General features: G+C 39.9%; 1 pseudogene; it reads left to right on the top strand.

Annotated features, from left to right (window-relative positions):
- Positions 1–26,519, top strand: part of LOC126631334 (carotenoid 9,10(9',10')-cleavage dioxygenase-like) — a 44,796-nt pseudogene that overhangs the window by 7,192 nt on the left and 11,085 nt on the right.

Consider the following 26,519-nt stretch of genomic DNA (forward strand, 5'->3'; position numbering starts at 1 on the left):
ATTGGGGTTTTAATCCAGGTTCGGATGAGTTCAAGTTCGGTTTCGAGAAATCCCGAAATACTAAAAATATTTTGGGAATCCCAAACTTCAGGAATATCCAAATTTTGGTTTAGGATCGGTCGTCAGATTTTCATCCGAAAAATAATTGGTTTGGGACTTGATATGCAGTTTTCGGTTCGATATCCCATACCAAATCTGCCCTAAATATCCCATACCAAACCAGCCCTAATTACCAGTCCTGTTCTCAAGGAAACATTAACATATAACAAAATTATGCCGTACATCAACTTAATATTTAACACTTGCTTAGATTTTTTTCTGGTTTTATACATTTAATTATGTGTACACAATGTAGCGATGGTTAATACATGTCCTCCTCTCTTTAGGTTCTTATTTTGAGAGCATGTGAGGACTAAATGTATATTGACCACAAGATTATATTAGCTTAAATCTAAGGGAGTTTTAATGAAAAACTCGCGGTACTGTTCACTTTGACGAAAAATCACATTTTTACACTAAAAAGTCAATCCTGGTACTTTTCACTTTACCCTTTATTTTGTCCTTATCGTTAAAACTCAAAGTTTTCAAGCCATTTTCATTAGTTTTCCTTAGATCTAAATGCTTAAAATATTTCACAACTTGATAAAGGAAAACCAACTTAAAATCCATGAATTATTAAAAACCCATTTTCTTATTTTGCTTTATTAATTAAGTTGTTAAATATTTGAAGCCATTAGATATAAACCAATATAATCTTGTGGCTAATATGTATTTAGTCCTCATCTGTTCTCGAAATGAAGACCTTAGGAGAGTAGGACTAAGGTTAATACATGCACATAAAGCTAAGTTTGGAAGATTTTTTTTTTCACTGTGTTTATGAGATTTGAACTCGTGAACTTCTCAAACAAAGTCTAACGAATGAACTCGGCTGACTAATTAAGTTAAGTTTGGTATTATATTTATACTAATCAAACTAAGTTTTCATTTGGAGAAAAAAAATAATAAGATTTCAAATAGTGTTGTAGTCATATTTAGAATAGGAATGTGATTGTCTAAATTCTAGTGTATGTAGGGATATCTTTGAATACTCCCTTCAGTAGTTAATATCATATTACAGTTGTAATCCTAAAAGGGTAAGGATTTAACATATCCTACTACTATAAATAAATGCACAATGAAGTGATACAACATACACCTCACAATTAAATTTATCGCTTCTCTCTCTTATTGCCACCGGCCTCCCCCTTTCTATTCCCTTAGAATAGTTTAGTCAAATAGGCATACAACACGTTATCAGCACGCTCTTGTCAGAAGTTAAGAAACTGAAGGATCGTAGGAGGAGGCTATCTTCTACAAAATTCAAAGGCTTCTATTTGTTTTCTACTAATTAAGTACGCTTAAAATAAAGTAAGATTTTTGAAACGTCCATGAAGCATGAAAACATTCCCCATGATGCATGAACCCCTTATATTTATATTTTCCCTCCGATATATATATATATATATATATATATATATATATATATATATATTGCATATGATTCATAAATTTGTCAATATATATATATATATATGTATATATATACATGTTTCATGCATTACGCAATTATTTGTGCTATGTGGAATTTATGAGTCAAAGCATATAAATAAATTAGAAGCTATTTAGGGTTTTTTCAAACCCTAAAGATGTCAAAAAAGAACAAAAAAACAACAAATCTGGGATTCTACAACACTGCAGTCGCATTGCCGAACCATCGAACTGGCTTGCAACCCAGCCACGTGGAGCAAATCATGGAATTGTGTTGTTTTGAAACCTTAGACCACACGGTAACAACCCTTTGGGCCTTGCTTCTCATGCACATACACCCTAGACCTTCGACCTGGTAGGCTTACACCGGCTTGAAGCCCCCCAGCCCAAACCGAGAAGTCTGCAGCCTTTTTGGCTCTGTCCCACATGTCCCTAGCCCATCTCTAGCAGCCCAGAACTGTTGGGTTTCCCTTGACCCATGACAGGCCTGCCCGCAGCAGCCTATTGCTTATTGGGCTTCGCCCTAGCCGTTAGCCCACTCGCCCGTAGCTTTTTCTGTTGGGCTTGACTTGGCTTAACCCAAAGACCCAAATCCCAACTTCTACTGGGCTTCTCCGCACCAACCCGTAAGCCAGCACACGCTGGGCCTACACTCGTGCATGGTTTTCTGGCCCAAAGCCAGCAACTTTTGCTGCTAGGCTCACTAGACCACACGGCCCAGAGGCCTGTAGCCTTCCTCGATGCCTAATAATTCAGTAGCCGAACTGTAGAGCCTATTCTCGTGTTATTTTTTTTCGACCCAATGCCAATTTTTGGCATCCTTGCATTATAAATCATGCCCAAATATTTTTTTGGGGTACTTTGGTTTACGCTAATTAATTCTAATTTAATTATCACTTGGTTTATCACCAACTGAAGCTAGTATGACCCATTTGTCATTATTTTGCTTCCACAATCGACCTTGTTTGGTCCCAATTTATTGAATTAATTAAAAGTGACATGCAATCCATTAATTTGATAATTAATCCAAAATTATTGACCTGAAGATCACTTTTGGACATTAACGATTCAATAATTTATTTACATACTTTGAACCGTTGACATCCTTTCGTAGTCCTAAAGCTCTCACACTTGAGTTCCCGAAGCAACTTAAATCCACTACACTTCAATCAGTATATTGCATTTTATGTTCTTGTAGGAACCTCTCTTTTATGAACTAATCGTTCATAAAACTAAATTGAACTTGTAGTTTCATATTTAGTGCCTTTGAAACTTGAAGTTTTCATTCAAAATTTACCACATGAAACCTGTAGCTTTCATGCTTAAATTAAACCAATACATATATATATATAACCTGAATGTTCTACGATGTAAGTCTATAGATTACCATATGACTAACCACATTTTGTTGTACCCTCCATTTTAGGTACATGTTGAACTTGAACAAGCTTGATTTCACCGCTTTGTAAGTATTTGGAAGAAGCTACCTGAAGTGGGTTCAAGACTTGAATCTCCATCTTATTGCAAAGGGTATTAGAGCCACCATCGAGTCACCTACCGACGACAAACTCGTCGATGAAGCTCAGAAAGCTCCTGCAATTATCTTTATTCGAAGACATATCCATGATGCATTGCAGACCGAGTACCTTTCTGAGGAAGACCCACCCACCCTCTGACTTATTCTGGCCGATCGTTTCGATCACCAGAAAGACATTTACTTGCCAGAAACAAGACACGACCGGCAACATCTACGCTTCCAAGACTTTAAGTCCGTGAACGAATACAACTCTGAAGTTTGTAGAATCTGATCATTACTTAAGTTATGTAAAGTGAACTTAACTGAATCAGATCTCCTGAAAAAGACCTATTTGACCTTCCATGCCACTAATATTTGTCTTGCAGAACCAGCTTTTGATGAAAAATCATCAAGCTCGACCCACTGGCTCGAACGCTACGCCTGAAGCCCATGCAACCAATTATAGCAACCATAAACGACGAAAGAATCATCGTGGTCTTGACAATGGGCGGCAAGCCCAACCACATGCCTAAGGTTAATAGAGCCAAGGTCCATTTAAGGGAGCAAATTTGACCCAGAAGCCCCAACCCCTTGCCCTCAAGGCCCCAAACTTCAAGAATAAGGGAAAATCTGCCGTTCAATCGACTTCCACTGAAATGGACATATGCTACCGCTGTGGATCAAATGATCATTGGTCACACGTATGCAGAGCTACCCCCGAGGCTATTGCCAAGGATCATTCCGGTCGTGAGCCTAACTTTGCCCATGTGGAACATCCCGAAGATACTACTACATCCATGGAGATATTAGATTTTTAGGAGGCATCAACTCCTATGGACGATAATTTTTATTCTTCTAGACATGTTTTTAGGGTGTTTTTACCCCTAGTGGAACCACTAGGAGTGGCCGGACCCCCCATCCCCTAATTTTTAGATTTCTGGTTTAATTTTTCGACAATTTTTCTAAGTATTTGGAATAATTTGTTTGTTTTTGGTTTGTTTTGAATTATGGATAATTATTTTATGGATATTATTTCTCGAATTGATTAATTGAATGAATAAAATTATATTTATGCATGTGACCAATTCAATCAATTTATTTTTAGGTATATCTAGTGGGGAAGTTAATTGTTTGGCTGATAGTGCTACCACGCACACCATATTGCATGAGCGACACAATTTTACTAACTTTGTACCTAAGAAAGCACATCTGACAACTTTCTCAGGCTCATCCAACTTGATTGAAGGATATGGAAAGGCCCATATCATGTTGTCTAATGGTACTGTTTTAACCATTAAAGAGGCCCTCTATTCTCCACGTTCCAGAAAAATGTTGCTGAGTTTTAGAGATATTTGAGATAATCAATATCATATAGAAACCACTGAACGGAATGGTTCTGAATTTCTTTGTATCACTTCTTACAAGTATGGCCAGAAGCATATTCATGAGAAGTTGGAACATATCCCGAGTGGGTTGTACATCACAAATGTGGAGTAAAAAATAATCAAGAAAATTATGGAGGCGACACATGTACTTTTAGGTGAAAAATGACAATATTACCCTTGAGACACACCGGAACTTCTACGCATTTGTGGAGTAAAAAGTAATCAAGAAAATTATGGAGGCGACACGTGTACTTTTGGGTGAAAAAGAACTATATTACCCTCGAGGCACACCAAAACTTCTACGCCCAAGCAGCGGACAATTATGGCACAATCAAGGTTAAAAGTGATCAAAATAGGTATTGATTCAAAACCTATTTCATCCATCCTCATCAAATCCTCCCCACAAGGTAACCTTCAATTATTCATTCAAAATAGGATTAATTACCTAAATTAATTGATTAATTTCCTAATTAATTAATTAATGTTCTAATTAATTTCCTAATTGATTGCAAGATATTATTTTGACATAATATCTTGCAATTACACCCAAAAACCACCATAGGTGGCTGGTTCCCATCTCTCCAAAGGGGGTCGATCACACCCCTATAAATACCACCTCATTTCTCCAAAAACCTAATTTCAACTCTCTTGCAAAATTCTCCAAATTTCTCTAAACACTTTTCCCTCAAATTATAACTTTGGTATCAGAGTTTCTTCAACCAAAGTACCCCCATTCATCGTGAGCGCGTGAGGCTCTTGGCCTTGACCTAAGATGTTAATTGTTTTGCAGGTGCATTTTCGTCCAAGAAGAAAGAGGCAGAAATTTGCATCCACAAATTGGTGCTTTCATTGAGAGTTTGATTTACACGCTCGAAGAAGACTCTCACATCCAAGGTTTTCCATTTTTTTGTTCATTTGTAGATTTTTCGTACATTCTTATTCCTAGAATTTATTTTTATATAAAAATTCTTCAAATAAACATAAAAGAAAAGTACAATGACAAGAAATTTGAAAACCATGACGAGCGAAACTTCATACGTTCAAGGATTTGGACCATGGCAATCCATAAAGCTTAACGCGACAACTAGTGGAGCGGCACCATCCCCACGGGGCACCACCGTGGCAACCACCGTGGTAGCAACCACGACAACGACCCTTGGTGAGCCCAAGCCCATGCCACAAGGCAGCCAACCTATATTTAACGGGCCCAAGCAGTTGTGGCAATTGGAGCAACCCACACCTCGCAGGCCCAAGCTTGTGCTATAAGGCAGCCATCTCAGATTCAATAGGCCTAAGCAGCTGCGGGAATTGGAGCAGCCCACACCTTACGGGCCTAAGGCCAGTGAGAGCCTAGTACACCCCAAGGCCAAGCCAAGTTTCTCCAGCCCACACAGGCCCAAGCCTAAAGCGAGTCGTGATCCGATGTGAGCCCAGCGTGCTTTCGAGCTGAGCTAGGAGCAACACCCACATGCGCTGCATACAGAACAACCAACTTCTGTGGCATTCCAAGCAATCCAAACCTGTTCGACCGGTTCAATCATCTTGGCTTTAGATTTCTAGGTCAACGATTGAACTGGGGAGGTATTTTCACCCAATTTATTTGCAGATTTGACATTTCCCAACATAAATCTCGCACCCGGAGTCCACTATACTTTTACCACCTATGGAGATACCTACCATCCAAGCCCATCCATCCCACATGGCGAACAACACTTGTCCCGACAAATCATAGAGTTGACAAGCGCCCTCGCGCATCAGACAACCTTGGTGAATTAGCTTTTGCAGCATATAAAGATGTAGCGTGCCTCAAATAAGGTGTTGGCAGATGACGAACCTCTCTAATAGCGTCCCGACAAGAAGCCCCTTAACCAGCCACGATCCAAGTGTACTGGCAATTTATGCTCATCCTGGGCACTCGAGATAGCATATACTTTTGTCTTAGTGCGCGCAGGAGCGTGTACTTTTTATTAGGCCCATAGACGAGCATACATTCATGGTTGGGGCCACATTCCAATAATCAACATAAGCAACTTTCCAAGTGAAGTGTTCATTCGTGGCTAGGCCCACAAGAAGTATCGTCCACCTTACATCAGAATAGGCAACACGACAGACGGAGAGAAACAGTGACTCAATCCAGTTCAAGTTCAACCGGTAGTTTGTGAGGAATTTGCTCGCCTGCTAGGAACATACCACATGCACCGCAGCTACAACATAGACAAGTTGAGCAGATGGAAAAGAAACCTAGACCAACAGGTCACGGCTGCTGCCCCACTAAAGAAAAATTCAACAAGAAGTTGAGAGGCTCTTAACTGAATGATTGTGCGATTTCCAACGCAATGAAGTTACTGACGAGGCGCTTTAACAAGACATAACCAACATAAGTGAGACACCTTTCATTGACAAGATTGAGCAGACGAGACTATTCCACATAGATTGTCGAATACAAAGATTACTTTTACTCCGACAAACGCAGCAGCTTAGCCTAATGGCATGCTAAGGGCAGACGAGTACCATAAGGACACACCAGCCCAACTACCAAAAACCGGGGGCATACTTTATTGTCAACATTCCAGACGATTCAATGCTGAAGCACCATATAACTAGTAACTGAGCATCACATACCTAGTGGTCCAAATCTTCCTGCTATGCACAACTTGGCCCAAGTTACCCCAGCGCTGCTCTCATAGCCATGCCTACCTGCTCCATGGCTTATGGTAACCCTTGATCTATCATCATGGCTCATAACTGTGTCGATCGTGTACCACGACTCCCAGCCCTGTCGATCTCGCCATGTGGCTCATAATCGTGCTAACTAAGCTCATGGCACTCCAAACTTCAAAGAATTCCAACGATGGAACAGAAGACAAGGCTTTATTAACAGCCTCTGCTACCGAAAGACTTAGCGGTGAAGAAGTTTGCAATCGATCCAGATTCTTAGCTGATCACCAACCAAGCCTCAGAATGGCACACAACGAAACATTTAACAATGGCACAATACTTGAAGAAAGTTTGGGAGAAGCTCGATACCCTTCCCGCTTACACCCTTACACGGGTTCCACAAGAAGTTCGAAGTCTCAAGCAGATGGGCAAACAAGACCTCGTAGGCTGAAGATTATTTCAGTTGTCCAGCAGTCTAGCCTTCCTCAGCTGCACTCACGACAACGAATTCTATGCTCTCCAGTGCGAGAGGGTAAACCAATCCCCCGACATCCATCTGGGTCTACTTTCTAGTGCGAGATGATAAACTAATTACTCTCTAGTGCAAGAGGGTAAACCAATTCCTCGACACCCATATGAGTTTGCTCTCATGTGCGAAAAGATAAACTAATTGGTCTCCAGTGCGAAAGGGTAAACTAATCCCTTGACACCCATCTGGGTCTGCTCTCCAGTGCGAGAGGATAAACTAATTATTCTCCAGTGCAAGAGGGTGAACCAATTCCTTGACACCTATCTGGGTCTGTTCTCCAGTGCGAGATGATAAACTAATTGCTCTCCAATGCGAGAGGGTAAACTAATCCTTCGACACCCATCTGGGTCTGCTCTCCAGTGCGAGATGACAAACTAATTGTTTTCTAGTGTGATAGGGTAAACCAATTCCCTGACACCCACATGGGTAAGCTTTCCAGTGCGAGAAGGTAAACTAATTGTTCTTTAGTGCAAAATGGCAAAGTAATTCCCTGACACCCATCTGAGTAAGATCTCCAGTGCGAGAAGGCCACATAGCTTAAAAGATTGAATGCTTGAAGACCAACTAGGCAACGACTGGTCAGGGGGCAACAGCCACTTTGCACTCAACAGTTTGCTCATTTGAAACTTTATCTTTAATAGCTCTAATCTTGGCAGCTCTATCATTGACTGCTCCATCTACGGCAGTTAAGAAATCAAACTCAAACAGTTTCCTTATTTTTGGAAGTAGCCCAGACGAGGCAGGCTAAACCGTGGCCCATGCGACGCCACTTCCTCGGCCTATGCTAAGCCGAGCAGCATAAGCAATGACCTCTACCACACCACCTCTTTAGCCGATGCTAAGCATACTCCTAGCCTATGTTAGCCGACATTTTTCTTACATCGGTGTGGTACAGAGAAGACAAATATCCTCTAGTTTTCTCTCTCTCTTGTAGGGACAAATAATTGCCCTCCGAAGTTGATTTAATCCCCTACTTAAGGTAGGCTTAAATAGGCTTTGGAGGCTATTTATTTCCCTTTCCTAGAAGAATCTAATTCCAAGTCCAAGTGAGAATTTGCATGAAAGCTGGAGATCTCTACACCTGCTGCATTTTCCTACAAGCAGCCTAGCAGGTGTGGAGGCATTTGTGGAGTAAAAAGTAATCAAGAAAATTATGGAGGTGACACGTGTACTTTTGGGTGGAAAATGACTATATTACCCTCGAGGCACACCAAAACTTCTACGCCCAAGTAGCGGACAATTATGGCACAATCAAGGTTAAAAGTGATCAAAATAGGTATTTATTCAAAACCTATTTCATCCATCCTTATCAAATCCTCCCCACAAGGTAACCTTCAATTATTCATTCAAAATAGGATCAATTACCTAAATTAATTGATTAATTTCCTAATTGATTGCAAGATATTATTTTGGTATAACATCTTGCAATTACACTCAAAAACTACCATAGGTGGAAGGTTCCCATTTCTCCAAAGGGGGCCGACCACACCCCTATAAATACCACCTCATTTCTCCAAAAGCCTAATTCCAATTCTCTTGCAAAATTCTACAAATTTCTCTAAACACTTTTTCCCTCAAATTCTAACTTTGGCATCGTAGGTTCTTTGGCCAAAGCCCCCCTCCCATTCATCGTGGGCGCGTGAGGCTCTTGGCCTTGACCTAAGGTGTTAATTGTTTTACAGGTGCATTTTCATCCAAGAAGAAGGAGGCGGAAATTTGCATCCACAACAACCATGTGGCTGGCCCTATTCTTGAGTTCCAGAGCACTTTGCTACTTTGGCATGACCGTATGAGACATCCCAAACATGACATGATGTACCGTATCCTTAAATCATCACATGGGCATCTTTTACCTCCCTACATTGGATTCCTGCCATGCAAAACGTGTTCTTTGGAGAAGTTGAATACTCAACCCTCAATTACAAAGATTATTCACAACCTTCATAAGTTTCTTCAGAGGATTCAAAGGGATATTTGTGGACCTATCGAACCAACATACAGAACATTTAGATATTTTATAGTGTTGGTTGATGCATCGACACAATGGTCACATGTTTGCTTATTGTCCACACGCAACGCTGCATTTGCGAAACTCCTAGCATAAATTATTAAGCGAAGGACTCACCACCTTAATTATTCGATCAAGTGATTCGACTTGATACTGCTGAAGAGTTTACGTCACAGACTTTTGATGATTATTGCATGTCAGTTGGGATTGAAGTCAAACATCTTGTACCCTATGTTTACATCCAAAATGGCTTGGCAAAAGCTTTCATAAAGTGCCTTCAATTGATAGCTCGGACCTTGGTTATGCGAACCAAACTACTGGTATCTGTCTGGGGCTATGCAATATTGCACGTAACTATGTTACTCCGCCTGAGGCCCACTGCTATCCAACCTCATTCACTGTTACAGTTAGTTACTGGATACAAGCCTGACGTCTCGCATTTACATGTGATTGGGTGCGCAGTTTATGTGCTAATAATGTCGTCACTAAGTACCAAAATGGGTCTTCAAAGAAAAATGGGAATCTATGTCGGTTATGAGTCGCCATCAATTATTTGTTATTTAAAGCCCTTGACAGGAGATTTCTTTACCGTAAGTTTTATGGATTATCACTTTGACGAGACAGTCTTCTTGTTGTTAAGGAGAGATAAGCATGCTAAAGTTCCTGGAGAACGCCGTGAATTATCGTGGTATGCTCCCATTATTTCTCATTTAGATCCCCGCATTGCCCAATCTGAAATTGAGGTACGACGAATTATAAATCTTCAGAGCATTGCTGAAAGCAGGCCAGATGCTTTTACTGATCTAGTTAAGGTGACAAGTTCACATATACCTGCTGCAAATGCACCTGCAAAGATAGACGTACCCCTAGTATGCTGTAATACTGTCTGGGAAGGCCGAACCGTCCCTGAAGGTGGGGAAGCCGCACCCTCCACGCGGCTCGGTACATCTGCTCCGACCCTGAAGGTAGACCTCTTGGTTCAAAGGATTCACAACCCCGGAAAAGGAAACCGGCATAAATTAGTGACCCTAGTCTGAATTTGACCATCACTCACTTATCTATTCCAATGCATGAGATTATTTTAGATTACGGTGATGTTTTAAACGAGACAACTCAACCACTCAGGAATCGCAACATTTCAGTCCACTATGCAGTATTGGATGAGGTATGGAATCGAAATGAGATGATAATCTATGATGCATTTGCGTACACAATAGCTACTGACATTATGCTTAGCGATAACATTGAACCACATTTTGTTGATTAATGCCGACATAGAACATATTGGTCAAACTGGAAACAAGCAATCCAGGTCGAACTCGAGTCATTTGCGAAACGTATAGTATTTGGACCTATAACTCATACCCCATCATATGTGAAGCCTGTGGGCTATAAGTGGGTTTTCGTGAAGAAGCGTAATGAGAAGAATGAAATAGTGAAATACAAAGCGGGGATTTGGAACTAATTGGTGACCACTGGGGATTTGGAACTAATTGGTGACCACTCAATTGTTTGAATTATATTGTGCATGTGGATGTTTGGCGTTATATTTTCAATTTATATTTGTTTTTGGGTCTATTTTTCAAGTTATATATATGATATAGGGCCAAACCCTCTATTTGTAGGATTTTAATCGACAAGATCTGTGTTTGGAAGGTCAAGTCAAATATGGGTTGAAGGAGAAGGTATGCTATATGTTCGTCTGGAGGAATATCTAGTGGGGACGTTTCCTGGCCAACAGGCACACAGCTTCCCGAGAGGTTGGCGCCGGTTGATATCGAATGTCGGGCTTCTACTTATTGGCAAGCCGTATTAGAAGGACATAGTTAATTCTGAAAGGTGCCTTTGTAGGGCCTTAGGTGTAAGCCTTGAGGCTCGCAATCAAAATTAACTTCAAGTGTTCAAGCGTGCCACTGCCATCTTTAGCATGACAGATGCAAAACAAATGTTCAGTTGTTTGATTATATATGCCCGAGGGACTAAGTTAATTATGACAAGTGCTTTTGTGGGGCCTTAGGTGTAGGTCTTGAGGCTTCTAACTAGAACTAACCAAGTACTCGAACATATATTGGTTGTTTCATTGTTGCGAAAGTATCACAACCGTTATACTTTAATCGCCCGCAGAGCAGAACAAACTCAGATAGGTGCCTTTGTCGGGCCTTAGGTATAGGCCTTGAGGCTTCCCATTAGAATTAATTCTATACTCAAGCGTTCTGTGGTAATCATGATATAATAAAAGTAAAACTAAGAAATAGGCTAATTACTTGCGCCCTAAGTAACTTCGGATTTCTTGTTATCAAGGACTGTCGTAGATGGGTTAAGTCCACATAAAGTTCTTTTTTATGCCTTGAGACCAAGGACTTTTAATTGATCAATCTTGTATGCCCGAATGGTTAGAACTTAGAAGTCTTTTAATCATAAATTGGCTAGAAATAACTTGGATGCAGATGGAAATATACATCATATTACTAGATTTATGATTGAAAAAACTAAAACAAAGGAGGTCGGGTAAGGCTGATCGTCTTGCAACTTCCTCTTTTTGTGATTTACAAAGGGTTTGAGGGCTAGAAGGGAAGATTGGGAGATGAGTTTATAGGAGAAAATCGATACTATAGCAAGATTTAAACAGGGTAGCAGAGCTTTTACAAAGGCTTTTCTGGTGAAGGTTGATCCCAAAAAGGATGAAGGCTTGGGGGCTGACTACAGCTTCGTGAAAGCAAATCTGGTTTGAATAAAATTTGTGCTTGTATTTTTTTGTTTGATTGAGTGTCCTTATCTCTGATTTTTCTTCCTCTTTTTATAGACGATTTGGCTTAGCTGTCTGTAGCTTCAACTTGCTCGAATGCCTCTGAAGGGTAATGACTCATCAGCTTTTTACTTGTACTGCCATTGTAAAGTACTTTTGGGCTGATTAGCTGGCTAGTCTACACCACTTGACCTCTAGGTAGGTGAGCAAGTAGCTTGAGTGATCTGCACTTAGTCAGGAAAAAGGCTCATTCCTTCTTCTGGGCTTCGGCTGGGTCTTGGACTTTTCCTCATTCTGGACCTTCTTTTGGGTTAACCCCTTTTAAGCCCAAAGTTCAAGTTTTATCCCAAACAGTGCCCCCTTCAATTAATATTCAGGCTGGAATTCCAGGCGCCAATATTGACTTGGGACTCGCACCCTTTAAAAAACAACCGTCACTTACCTACAATCTTTCCACTAGCCCACGAATCATTAGTTATCCCTAATACGAAATTCCCCATTTTCAGAATTTCCTACCTTCCCAGATATTTTATTTCTTCCAAATCTTCAGACTCCCTTTTGCTTTTCATCCCATTTCTTCTGCCCTCATCATCTTCTTGTCGCGCCTCTTCTAAATCAAATGGCTTTAGGATCCGGCCAAGTCCAGCTATCATATGAATTTGGTGAAGACATCGCTACTTTACGTCATTTACTTAACGGATTACATCGTCCTCGGGCAAGTTTGTGTTCTGAACTTTTCTTTGAAGCACATGGGGTACAATCGTTGGGTCCTGCATGGATTTCTTGCATCCCTGCTGTGATAGAGAGTAACATGCCCAGAGGTAACTGGTTTACCCCAAATCCTTTCTTGGCCGAATCGGGCATTTCTTCCTCTAAGTGGTCATCATATCGTCGTGGCTTTCCTCTAATGAACGACCCATCTTGGGCTCGGTGGATTGATGAATTAGAGCCCACCTTCAAGAAGAAGTGGATGAACAATGGTATTTATGAACTAATAATCCTTTCAAAGACTACCATTATTGGCAAGCCCGAATTGCTTGCTACTTCTCTCATTTTCTGGAACTCGGGCACAAATACTTTTGATTTTCGCATGGGTCCCATGTTTCCAACTGTTCTAGACATGGCCCAGGTCTTCGGGCTAAGACCATCGGGCAGGATTGTAGATGTTACCCAAGATTAGGTTCACTCTTCCTTTTCAATTGCTGAAAGCTCCGGTTCTTCCTCCTCTTTTCTTCAATTAGAATACAACTCTGCGACCTTTAAGAGTTACGGGACTTCTTTCAAGGGATTCATCCCTTTTGTCAAGGAGAATTTTGGTGCAGATTCCTCTCATGCTAACAAAGATCAGGAACATATGTATTTCCTGTTACACCGGCTCAACAAGCATGGTTTCCCAAATAAATCTAAAAGGGTGAAGGTTGAATGGATCCCCTTAGTGGAAGCCCTTCATAACTTTGATGATGTAGCCACAGATCTATTTCTTCTTTCTCATCTTTATCATATCCTCTTTGAAATGACTCAATGTGAGCCATTTGAAACCAATCTAAATGGATCTATATGGATGATCCAAATATGGCTCCAATGGTATTTCCCAGAATTTCAGGCCAGCAACTTAGAATTCCCAGAAGGTGTGGCCCCTGCCCGAATCTTAGCTGAAACTACTCCCATAGATCACTCTACTTTTGCCTATTTTTATTTCTTCAAAGTTTATAGAACCCGATCTTACTTGGAGTGGGGCGCTTCAGTTTTGAGGAGATATCCTTGGTTCTCTGACCAAGCCTTCCAAGACGCTCTTGGGTTGTAGGGAGAAATTCATCAGTTATATTAAACCAAGAGACATAGCTTGGGGAGTTCGTGGTAACCGTTATGATTATGGGTTGGAAGTGTATCACCCTAATTCTTGTAACAGGCAATTAGGCTTTAGGCAAGCCACTCCTATCCCATTCTTTGATTCTGTCCACTGTGGCACTTCCTTCCGGTTGTCACCCCCTTCAGAGGTTACCTTTTGAGTTGCTCGACGAAGTCTTGAAGTTATGAATTAGGCTGCCCGAAAGTCCATAGTTCTTAACTTCGAATGTACTTCACTTTTCTTCACCTGGTGGGAAGCCAAATGGACCAAGAAATATGGAGGGGATTTGTGAGAAACTCACGACCGTCTTTTTAGTCAACTTTCCCTCAAGTCATACCCCAGCTCGGGCGAACTTGAAAACTGGAAGGAAATGATTCAGCAGAAGAACCGGTTACTTTTGATAGGTATTTCTTTTCCCAACTCGACTCTGCCTTCCTTTGAAGTTATTTAAGTCTTATTTTTCTTGATCCTGCAGCCCAAGTAGATGTTGAATCGGCATCCCTTGAATCAGAGGATGATTCAGTTGATACAGCAGTTCTTCATGGAGCCACAATAGAGGCTCAAATATGAGAAGCTGGAGAAGATGAAGATGTTTCAGAATCTTTTGGAGATTCAGAGGCTGAAGAAACACTTGAAGAAAACATCAGAGTGCTTAAGCGAAGAAAAGTAGTTGTGGTCGAGACCTCAGAATCCGAGCCTGCACCATCACCCAAACCCAAATGGCTAATTCCCACCAGAAAGAGTAAAAGAATGAAGAATATCCAAGCTTCTAAGTCTTCAGCCTCATCGGTTCCAGTTTCTAAGGCAGGCGTAAAGAAGCAAAAGTCTTCAAGTAAGTTTTTACCCTCTTTTATCAGACTGCCATCATTCTTCCTTATCTAATTGTCCCGGTTCACTTTGAAATCAGGGCCTCGGGCTTCCAAGAAACCAACTATCGCATCCAGGGAGGATCCACTGGGAGCTGAAATGCATCAAAAGCTGAAGATCTGCAGAAGGCCACCTTCAGGGAGTTTGAGGTATTTGCTTGTATTTTTATCTGCATGATTTCCCTTGCTTTTCTTTAAATTTTGAACATGATTGTTTGATTAGGCCGTAAGGGAAGAAAAGATTCTTCCGCCCGAGGTCTCTGGAACTAATGACCGAACTTTTGTTTTCCTTTCTTTTTATCCACGTTGGGGTATTTGCCTCCTTGCCTAGCCAAGGTTCACCTCCAAAGTCTTCTATTTCTCATTTTGCTCTGGAGGCAATGATGCGAGAATTACTTGACACACAAATTAAACCCTCTTTTTGACAATTGTAGTATAGATGTAAGTAGGGTATCGTTCTAGGCCGGGGATTAGGAGGGATTGCTAATCTATTCTAAATTAATTTAAAAATATTAAACAAGACTCAAGGACACAAAACTAGGCTAAAAACTCTAATAACTCGAAACACACTTAGAATGACTCAACATAATGAAAACAATCAATTTAGACACTAGGAACTGAAATGGACGGAAATTGAATTAAAAGACTAACAACAATGAAAACTAACTAAATAATATAATTTAATAATGGGGGGGGGGGTTTGGTTTTGACGAGAAGTAAATTAAACTTAAATAAATTACAGAATTGACAAAAGCATGAATTAAGGTGAAAGGATAGGTGACGGACTAGCTAGAGGGTTCTTCTCCACACATGACACATATGCAACCTAAATTGATTTTCAGTTGTTCTTCCAATAAATTGTGAATGACAATGTTCCAAGTTAATTAGGTCCGCTTAAATTAACTCTTAGATTTCCCTAGATTCATTGGATTGAATGGAATACGCATTACAACCAAATTATTCCTCATCAAAGTCCCTAACTATGGAATACGCATGATAGAGACATTCAACAAAGATCATTAAGTTCAACGGAAATCATAACATTGACTAGGCATTCATAACTATGGAATACGCATGTTAATCCAGCCTAGAGTTCACTTAACACGATTGTGGATAACAACCTTCACTACTTGTGAATATAAGTTCATAACGATTAGGTGAAATTCACTTATATTCTAGCATCAAATTCATGCATGTAAATTAAGTATGCATTCTTAATCGACATACAAAAATAAGTTATCAATCAAGCAGTTAAGCAAATTAAATCACAACTCAGAAATCACAACTGAAGGTAATCAATTCATATTACAAATATATTCATGGCTTTGAACTTCCCCCTAGCTAAGTAGGGGATTAGTTCCTCATACTTGCAATTAAACAAAAACAATTGATATTAAACATAGAAAAACAAAGTAGAATACACCTAGAATGCTCCAACAACTCCAATGGAATGGCTAGCACAACTCCAAGCACTCCTCCTTCTTTGCAAGCCTTGGAACTAATGTAAATGTGTATGAATTTCTGTGTGTTTTTAATGAGGTTGCCGCCATGGTATTTATAGGAAAAGGATGGACTTGTTTAACACAAAATTCTGGTGGAATTGAGCAGGTGAGCAAGGCAAAGAGTGGGAATTGTTGGTGGGTTAGGTATTGAGTCATCCATTCACATGTCATGGTGAGTTAAGCATTGCATCATCCACTCACATGTCATGGTGATTTAAGCATTGCATCATCACTCAAATTTCTGGTGAAAGTGAATCAATGCCCACGGCATTGAAGAATTTCTTGGTTTTGAGTGAAGTTTTGGTCAATCCTTCTAGAAATTTATCCCTTCTTGCAACTTGTATTTGTTTCACCAGATTTTTAGCATGTTCATAGCCTCTTTTGTCTTCAAATTCATCCATCCTCATGCCTCCATGCTTGCACAATCCAATCTTGGCCCAAAAATGCTCTAGAATGTTCCAAATTGCTTCTTTTTGCATACTTTGACACTAAAACCTGAAATTGCACGAAAATAACTTTAAACACTATAATTATCATAGTTTAGCTAATTAAAAGCAAGAAAACAAGCTAACTAAGTCGTATAAATATGCTCCTATCAGGCAACTCCATCTTCTCAATTTAATCCAGCAACAGGAGTTATGTTGCATTTTGTGAATGAGGATAGCAGTTTGGTGAGCAGTTGTCTTGATATTGAACTTCTATACATTGTGCCCGTATTAACTTTCCATTTACATTTCCTCCAGCCATCTCTAATACATGAATCACGATGACCATCAGTGGTAACACTTGAAATTCCTGTGACCCCAAGGGTAGCTATTTTGCAGGTGTTTCCTTACCCAATAGCTACTGCCGATGAACCTCTTTCTTCTCCTCACACTCAAATATGGATATATTTTTCTTTCTGTTTTCTTTTCATAACCTGTTTACTAACAATTTTTGTAATCCCTAGATGCTCCTAGGGCATTGGTGAAGGTCCGGGCACAGTTTTTTCTTCCCCTGTTGGTGGTAGTGATTCTCCTCCTCAAACAGGAACTGATACTCTTCCTTTTAAAACCCCAGGGCCCATTCAGGCATTGATGCGTAAAATATAAGCAGACAAATTAAACCCTATTTTTATCAAATGTAGTAAAGTATGTAAGTAGGGATCGTTCTAGGCCGGGGATTAGGAGGGATTGCTAAATCACTTGAAAACTGACTCAAATACGTAAAAACAAGTTTAAAACACTAAACTAGACTCAAAGAATGAAAAACTAAACTTTAAAACACCACAACAAACCAAAAGACTCAAAACAGCAAACAAACACTCAAAACTGTCTTAAAAACACTTTCTAGGCAGTTTTGAACACTAAGGAAGAATTTGAACGAAAATTGGTTTTAACTTGACTCAAGACACTTAAAAACACAAACTAAATTGATTTCTAACTAATATGACACTTGAAAATAAAGGGGGGTTTGGTTTTGACGAATTTGAAAACAGAACAAAACTTTGTAAACTAAAACAGATTTTAAAACGAATTGGGTTGAATTGAATGGATGGAAGGCTAGCTAAGGGGTTCATCTCCACACATGTCACACTTGCATATAAAACGATTTCCAATTGCTTTTCAATAAACCATGAATTCTCAATGCCACAAGTTAATTAGGTCCGCTTAAATTAACCTTCAGATTTTCCTAACGTTATTGAATTGGATGATTGCATACGACAACCCAAAGCATTCCCCACAAGCCCCCTACATGATTGCAGAATAGAGATACAAGCAAGAATCATTAAGTTCTATGAAAACCATAAGCATTGACGAAGCACTTGTTACTATGATTGCATGAAACTTATGCCAAGAATTTACTTAACGCGATTGAGATCATCAACCTTTACTACTTGTGAATGTAAGTCCATAACGATTAGGTGAAATTTCCTTATATCCTAGCATTCAATTTATGCATGATAATTAAGCGTGCACTCTCAACCAACACACACAAATCAATGTAATTCACATAGATAAGTAAATTGAATTCACAACTTATGAAACGCAATTAGAAGTAATCAAATCATATAACAAGCATAAGCATGGTTTTGAATCCCCCCTAGCCAAGGGGGGTTTAGTTCCTCATACTTGCAAAACAAAGATACATAAAATTAGACATTGAAATCAAAGATAGAAAACACCTAGAAACGCTCCAACACTCCCAAGGCTTGGGCTTAGGCACGGCACAAGATGTTCCTTCTCCTTCCTTACTTGCAAGCTGCGGCACTAGAGGTTTTGGACGGTTTTGGGTGGTTTTTATGGTGTAGAATGGATGGGGAATGGTATGGAAAGGTTTAGGATTGATGGGTGGTGTGGCTAGGGGTGGTTTTTGGCTGAAATTAGAGAGAATGGTGGTGGGAAATTTCGGCCAAAGCAAGGAGAAAATCTGTTATGACTTTGATGAATATGGAAGGTGGTATTTATAGGCTTGAGATAGGACCACTCCATTTCCTTTGCATGTGAGCTTGTGTGGGTGTGTGTTGGCATGTTTCCCCTTTACATTTACACACACATGCTTCATCATTTCAACCACAAAACACACACAATTCCTTCCACTTTGCCGTGAGTTTTGTATGTGTATGCTTCAATGCTCTTCTCTTTGCCATGTGTTTGCTTTCTTTGCCATGTGTTTGCTGCCATGTTTTCCCCTTTACATTTACACACACATGCTTCATCATTTCAATCACAAAACACACACAATTCCTTTACCTTTGCCATGAGTTTTGTCTTCACTTTGCATGTGGGCTTCTTTGCATGTGTTTTCTCCCTCTCTTGCCTTGAGTTTGCATGTGGGCTTCTTTGCATGTGTTTATCCTTGCAATTACACACACACACTTGCACACACATATGCCCAAAACGTCCATCCTCATGCATGTAATCCATTTGAGCCCAATATTGATCCAATATGCACCAAAATGCACTTTTCTTGCCAAGGTTGTTATTAAGACCTACAAACAAACAAAAATGACTTAAAACACTAAAATAACTAAGGAAACACAACGTAAACGCACGAGAACAAGCTAATTAAGTCGCATAAATATGCTCCTATCAGGCATATTTCTTCATCCCAAAGTTTATTTCAACTTTAAATTGCTTAAGTGTTTTTCTTGCCTTAATCTAGTCTTCTTTGGTTCTTGCAGCATGCCCTAGGAGAGGCTTCGGGCAAATCTCCCCCACATGTGGTGTATAAAACAGAGTTCCCCCGGCCTCCTTCAACTTCTGGAGATACAGGGATTTCCCTCCCTGGAATGAAGAGGACTGGGGTTGAAGTTGCCTCATCAGTGGTTACTACTCCATCAGAAGAAATTGGAGTACGAACCCCTCCCCCTTCTTTTTCATTTTCAACAACTGCTGATTTGCTCAAACTTTTTAAAGAATTCGGGCAACTTGAGACAAGGCTGAAATCTTCAAAGCGTTCTTCTGAACCTTCCGGCTTTCAAGAGTAACATCGAGCTTTCCAAGAATGGGTGAGGAAGGACTTCTTAGCTTCGTTCAGCCTTAAGGTTCTTCATGACATAGAGAAGGTTACGATAGAGCTCTTCAAGGCCGGCTAACTATCTAAAACCCAACATGATTCCTTTCTCTCTTTCTTCGAGAACCTGATGACTCTCAAGGATCAACATCAGAGAGCTGAGAGACAAGCTAATCGTGTAAAATGCTTAAAGGAGAAGGAATCGAGTACTTCTGCTCAGGTCGAATAGTTGATGGATGAGGGCTTGCTGACAAAAGAAAAGATTGGAGTGGTAACTTCTAAAATCCAGAAGTTGGAAGAACAACTTGTTGTTCTTAAGGCTGAGCAAACAACTCTTCTTGGCACCCTTAAACATCAAATTGAAGAAGTGAAGAAGTCAAACTTAGAGCTAGAACACACTAGATCTCAACTCGCTAGTAGCAACGCTGTTCTGGCCGAATCTGGTAGAATTTTTGCAATCATGCAGACTTATCATTCCTGAATAATTACTCTGAGTGAAGATGTAAATTTGTTAGACTAGGATCACTTGTAACCCTTCTTTTTATCAAAATGAACATGTGTTTTGCTTCTACTTGCCTTGCTCATGGCCCTATCCAAATTAAAATTTTAAATCCCATGTTCTATATCCGGGCAACTCTTTGCCCCCTCTTTATTTTCTTTTCTGCTTCCCTTACTAATACCAATTTCAGGACCTGATCATGATCAATTGGTCATTCTTCTGGTGCTATTATTATTGATGTGGGGGTGTTGGGGCAACATGGGATCTATCTTCCTCTTCTTTCGCAACAAATGATGACCCCGGCTTCTTTACCCAAACCAGGTTGATCGTGTTGATAGGGGCCTCCTGGAAAGGGTTTGTGTTAACCATCATACTAGCTTAGGGTTTGTCAAGCAACAACTTTCCCTTCACTATAAGGTCTTGTATCTAATCTCTGAACTGGACACAATTGGCTATAGAATGGTTGAAGGTATAGTGCAACTTGCAATACTTCTTCCCCCTTAGCTCTTCTGGCTTAGGCATCTTTTTAGTACTATCGGGCAAAATTATTCTTGCCCCAACCGGCTCTTCATAGATCTCAGGTGCTTTGGCCAAGTCAAATGAATAACTCTGGTACTTGGGAGGTTTCATAGGGACGAACCCTCCATCGTTCATTACGATTTTCTGGTCTTTGATGGGTTGAACCAACCCTTTCACTATCAATGGTTTGAACGGCGTGGTCATGTCAGCAGCACAAACATCAATTTCTTCTTTACCATGGTCATCTTCATGCTCTGGCCTTACTTCTTCTACCTCCACACAATGAATTGCAGCTTTGTTTTTGTAAAAGGGAAGAACCTTGGAAGTATGCTTCACTTATTATTCTTCTAGCAGCAACCTTTCATACTTTGTAGCGGCGATTACCAACTCATGTAACTCGTTAAATTGCGTATCATAGAACCTTTTCCTCAAAGGTAATCTCAAAGCCTTTTAAGCAATCAATATAAGCTGAGCTTGGTTAACAGGGAATTGAGATCTCATTCTTGTCTTTCTGAACCTCATCATGAAATCCTCTGTGGACTCGTGATCATATTGTTTGACTTCAACCAGGTCATTGATAGTCATTTCTGGTTCTATTCTGTAAAATTGTTTATAGAAGGCCATCTCCATCTGCCCCCTGTTGGCAATAGAGTTAAGGGGTAATAGAGAGTACCACTGAGATGCTAGCCCCGCCAATGAATTTCCAAACAATCTCAACTTGTAGTTCGGGTTGTCTTCATATGCCACACAATGATTGGAGAACTTGAAAATATGATCTCTAGAAGACACACTGTCATCTTCTCCTGTGAATGTTGGGAATGCGGGCATTTTGAAGTTAAGAGGAAATGGGGTTTGCTCATCAATATATTCAGGATAAGGTTTTTAATAGGTAACCCTGAATACTGGAAGAGCTCGTGGCTAAGCATTATAAGCCACCGTCTTCCTTAATTCAGCCAACTCCTCCCTCAATTGTTGAGTAGCTGTATTATTATTATGAAAGATAAGAGCAGCCTCATTCTTTGGGCTTCGGTCATTGCCCGCACCTGCTTCCTTTTTTTATTCGGGCTTTCTCCAGTTGACTCCTTCTCCCTTATTAGCCAACGGAGGTGGCCTATAAGGAGGAGGCTTATCTGAGGTGACGAAGCCTTCTTTTCCGCTAGATTCTCCGATTATTATGGGCATCCCATACCTCGTTCTTTCTTGTTCGCTCTGCTTCCTATTATTAAATGATAATAATGGGAAGCTAGGGAATTCTTTTTCTAGAACCGGTTCAATTATGGGTTAACTTCCTTCAAGAACTTCCTTTTCCTTTCCCCTATCCTTTTTTTTCTTCCAATAATGGAAATAGGGGGATAACTGGTTCACTTTCGGAGGTAGCCTGGCTCATCACACTTCCTTAAGCACCTTTTGGGGTAGAAAACTCCAGATGTAGTTTCCTCTGTAGATTCCCCATTAAGGTACAAAGTCTACTTACTTCTCCCTTAGTTTCCAAAGAAATCATTTCCATGCTCTTCAACACTTGTATCATAGTAGCCTGCAGTTCTTCATTAGTTCATTTTCCTTCAGACCTTCCAGATGAAGTTGGGCTTTCCAAGACCACCTGTCCTAATGGAGAAGAAGGATTTCCTAATTGATTTGTCATTTGTAGCAAATGTTTAGATGATTTGTACTTTGTACTCTTTCTGTAAGGTTTATGGCTTTTCTTCTTTGACATGCGAGATTGAAAAGTGGATCCCACCGGGCATGCCAAAACTATGTTCGTCTGGAGGAATATCTAGTGGGGACTTTTCCTGGCCAACAAGCATACAGCTCCCCGAGAGGTTGACGTCAGTTGATATCGACTGTCGGGCTTCTACTTATTGGTGGACTATAAGAGAAGGACAAAGTTAATTCTGAAAGGTGCCTTTGTAGGGTCTTAGGTGTAGGCCTTGAGGCTCGCAATCAAAATTAACTTTAAGTGTTCAGGCATGCCATTGCCATCTTTAGCATGACAGATGTAAACAGATGTTCAATTGTTTGATTATATATGCCCGAGAGACCAAGTTAATTCTGACACCTTGTGGGGCCTTAGGTGTAGGCCTTGAGGCTTCTAACCAGAACTAACCAAGTACTCGAATATATATTGGTTGTTTCATTGTTACGGAAGTATCACAACCGTTATACTTTAATCGCCCAAGCCCGCAGAGCAGAACAAACTCAGATAGGTGCCTTTGTCGGGCCTTAGGTATAGGCCTTGAGGCTTCCCATCAGAATTAATTCTATACTCAAGCGTTCTATGGTAATCATGATATAACAGAAGTAAAACTAAGAAATAGGCTAATTACTTGCACCCCAAGTAACTTCAGACTTCTTGTTATCAAGGACTGTCGTGGATGGGTTAAGTCCACATAAAGTTCTTTTTTATGCCTTGAGACCAAGGACTTTTAATTGATCAATCTTGTCTGCCCGAATGGTTAGAACTTAGAAGTCTTTTAATCATAAACTGGCTATAAATAACTTGGATGCAAATGGAAATATACATCATATTACTAGATTTATGAATGAAAAGACTAAAACAAAGGACGTCGGGCAAGGTTTCACCTTGTCGGGCATGACTGATCATCTTGCAACTTCCTCTCTTTGTGATTTACAAAGGGTTTGAGGGCTAGAATGGGAGATTGGGAGATGAGTTTATAAGAGACAATCGATACTACATCAAGATTTAAATAGGGTAGCAGAGCTTTTACAAAGGCTTTTCTGGTGAAGGTTAATCATAAAAAGGATGAAGGCTTGGGGGCTGACTATAGCTTCGTGAAGGCAAATCTGGTTTGAGCAGAGTTTGTGCTTGTATTTGTTTGTTTGATTGAGTGTCCTTATCTCTGATTTTTCTTCCTCTTTTTATAGACGATTTGGCTTGGCTGCCTGTAGCTTCAATCTTGCCCGATTGCCTCTGAAGGGTAGTGACTCATCAACTTTTTACTTGTACTGCCATTGTAAAGTACTTTTGGGCTGATTAGCTGGCTAGTCTACACCACTTGACCTCTAGGTAGATGAGCAAGTAGCTTGAGTGATCTGCACTTAGTCGGGAAAAAGGCTCCTTCCTTCTTCTGGGCTTCGGCTGGGTCTTGGACTTTTCCTCCTTCTAGACCTTCTTTTGGGCTAACCCCTTTTAAGCCCAAAGTTCAAGTTTTATCCCAAACACTACATGCTTTATATTTTAGTAGGGATGGCGATGTCAGTGATGGAGGCTGGACTGTCCGGTACAACAACAGACACGTTGAAACGGAAACGTTCAAGCTTGAAAAACAGTGAAACAAGCCGTCTTTTCTTCCCACCATAGGCGGCAACTCGCCGGCTATTTTGGCCGCTTACCTCCTCAATTTGGTAGGCATGTTAACTTAATAACGTAGTTTATTTCGGAACCAGTACCTTCATATATCTCTTTCATATAAATTATTAGGGTTTTTCACATCTATCAACTTAAAGTAGATATCTATATAACCCCGATAATTTTAAGTTTCCCCTTAATAGTTCGTGATGCTTCTTCGAGTTGAGCTTTGGCAAAGTGAACAAGTATTATAGCAACACCAATGTTTTCGAGCATTCGGGGAAGTTCTACTCCGTAGCAGAAAATCACATACCTCAAGAGATTCACATCATTACATTAGAAACTTTAGGCAACTGGGATTTCTCTGGAGCTTGGAAGAGACCTTTTACCAGCCACGCTAAGGTGTGTGTATATATATATATATATATATATATATATATATATATATATATATATATATTTGTTGCTTTCTATTTTATTCTTCCAATTATATGGGAAGAGATCCTCTCTGGATCTCTCCCACCAAATCATAGGGATCCGGAGATCAGGGATTTTGAAATTTGATCAAACGGCTACAAACAGAGAGCCCCTTTAAAAGTTATAATAATTGTAGCTATTGTATCAAATTTCAAGGGTCCAGATCTCCGGATCCCTAGGATTTGGTGGGAGAGATCCGGAGGGGATCTCTTCCCCGATTATATACTATTTTATGGATGTTTGTATTGAAAACGGATTTTTTTTTTTCTGTTAACAATCATAGACATCATTATTATAGCTTATGTGCAATTTTATTTGAATCCATAATAACCTTTTACAACACCTAATTTAAACTTTAAGCGTGAATTGTCTTTTTCCTATTGCATATACCATCAAGTACAAGATGGAAGTAACAATAAAACTAGAACTTGTTAATCAACCCACACTCAATAATTAACCCCTACCATCACACAAATTTTATTTTATCGATGGCAGGTGGTTTTGAAGTTTTGAAACCTCTAACTTAGGTATGAATGGATTTATGCAAATTTTTTATTTCGCTGATCTCTAGCTACGCGACCCACAAAATTTAAAGAACCTAAAGGAGCATGAGTCATACATTCCGCTTAAAATCATTCTTGCCAGGACCGATCCTGAGATTCTAGGGGCCCAAGGCGAGCCACTAAAAATGGGTCCTCGAGTTCTTAGGCACTATAATACTTTATACATTCATATAGGTTTTTTTTTGGGTGAATAATTTCTAATTACTAATTAATTATTATATCAATATCACCAGGTTTCGAACTACAAATACGTAGAAACATTACACGTTCTATTTGCACCACAATAGCAACTCATTTGCTAATTAATATGCCTTACTCTTATTAATATATATCATATCTATATCATATATAAAAAAAATAAAAAATTTTGAAGCCCCCTAGGCGGCCACCTTATCCGGCTACCATCAAGGCTGCCTGGCCGTAGTTCTTGCCAAGGTTGTATGTCTTTTTTCAACGTACTCAACTCCAAACTATTAGGGCCTCTTAAGGGTTCTAATTAGGGAGTGCGCAGTTTTTCTTTTGATTTCAATTGTTTAGAGTTGAGAAGATAGGTTTTAAGGTTTCAATTAAAGGCCAACAACGCTCGAAGTTGAGAAGATGGGTTTCTAGCCGGTCTCGCAGTGTACATGGTGGTGAAGCCTCCCCAGCCAATTGTGTTTCTTGGAAGGTTTAGGCAAATATTATACTTCCATGTTTCTCTCATCCTTTCATACAGTTTGGTTTCGCCTGCCAATTTGGTTTCCTCGAAGGTTTAGGCAAATATGACTTGCCCCAGCTCTTTCATGCATTTTTGACAAATATTATAATTCCACGTTCCACGTCTTTCTCATCCTTTCATGCAGTTTCAGCAAATATTATAAAGGGAATATTATTATTTTCTTCTTCCTGTTTTCTCTTTTTTTTTACTAGATATGGAGAAGTGTACAGAGGAGTAACAATGGCATTGTGTAGATGAGGATGGAGGCTGAAAGATTTTCAAAGCTGTTTGTCAAGTTCAAGCCATATAATTTGAAGAGGAAACTAAAAAAATATTATTATTAGTATATGGACGATTCATAAACAAGTAGAAACTT

The sequence above is a fragment of the Malus sylvestris genome, chromosome 8 (assembly GCF_916048215.2).
Source record: "Malus sylvestris chromosome 8, drMalSylv7.2, whole genome shotgun sequence".
NCBI lineage: Eukaryota > Viridiplantae > Streptophyta > Magnoliopsida > Rosales > Rosaceae > Malus > Malus sylvestris.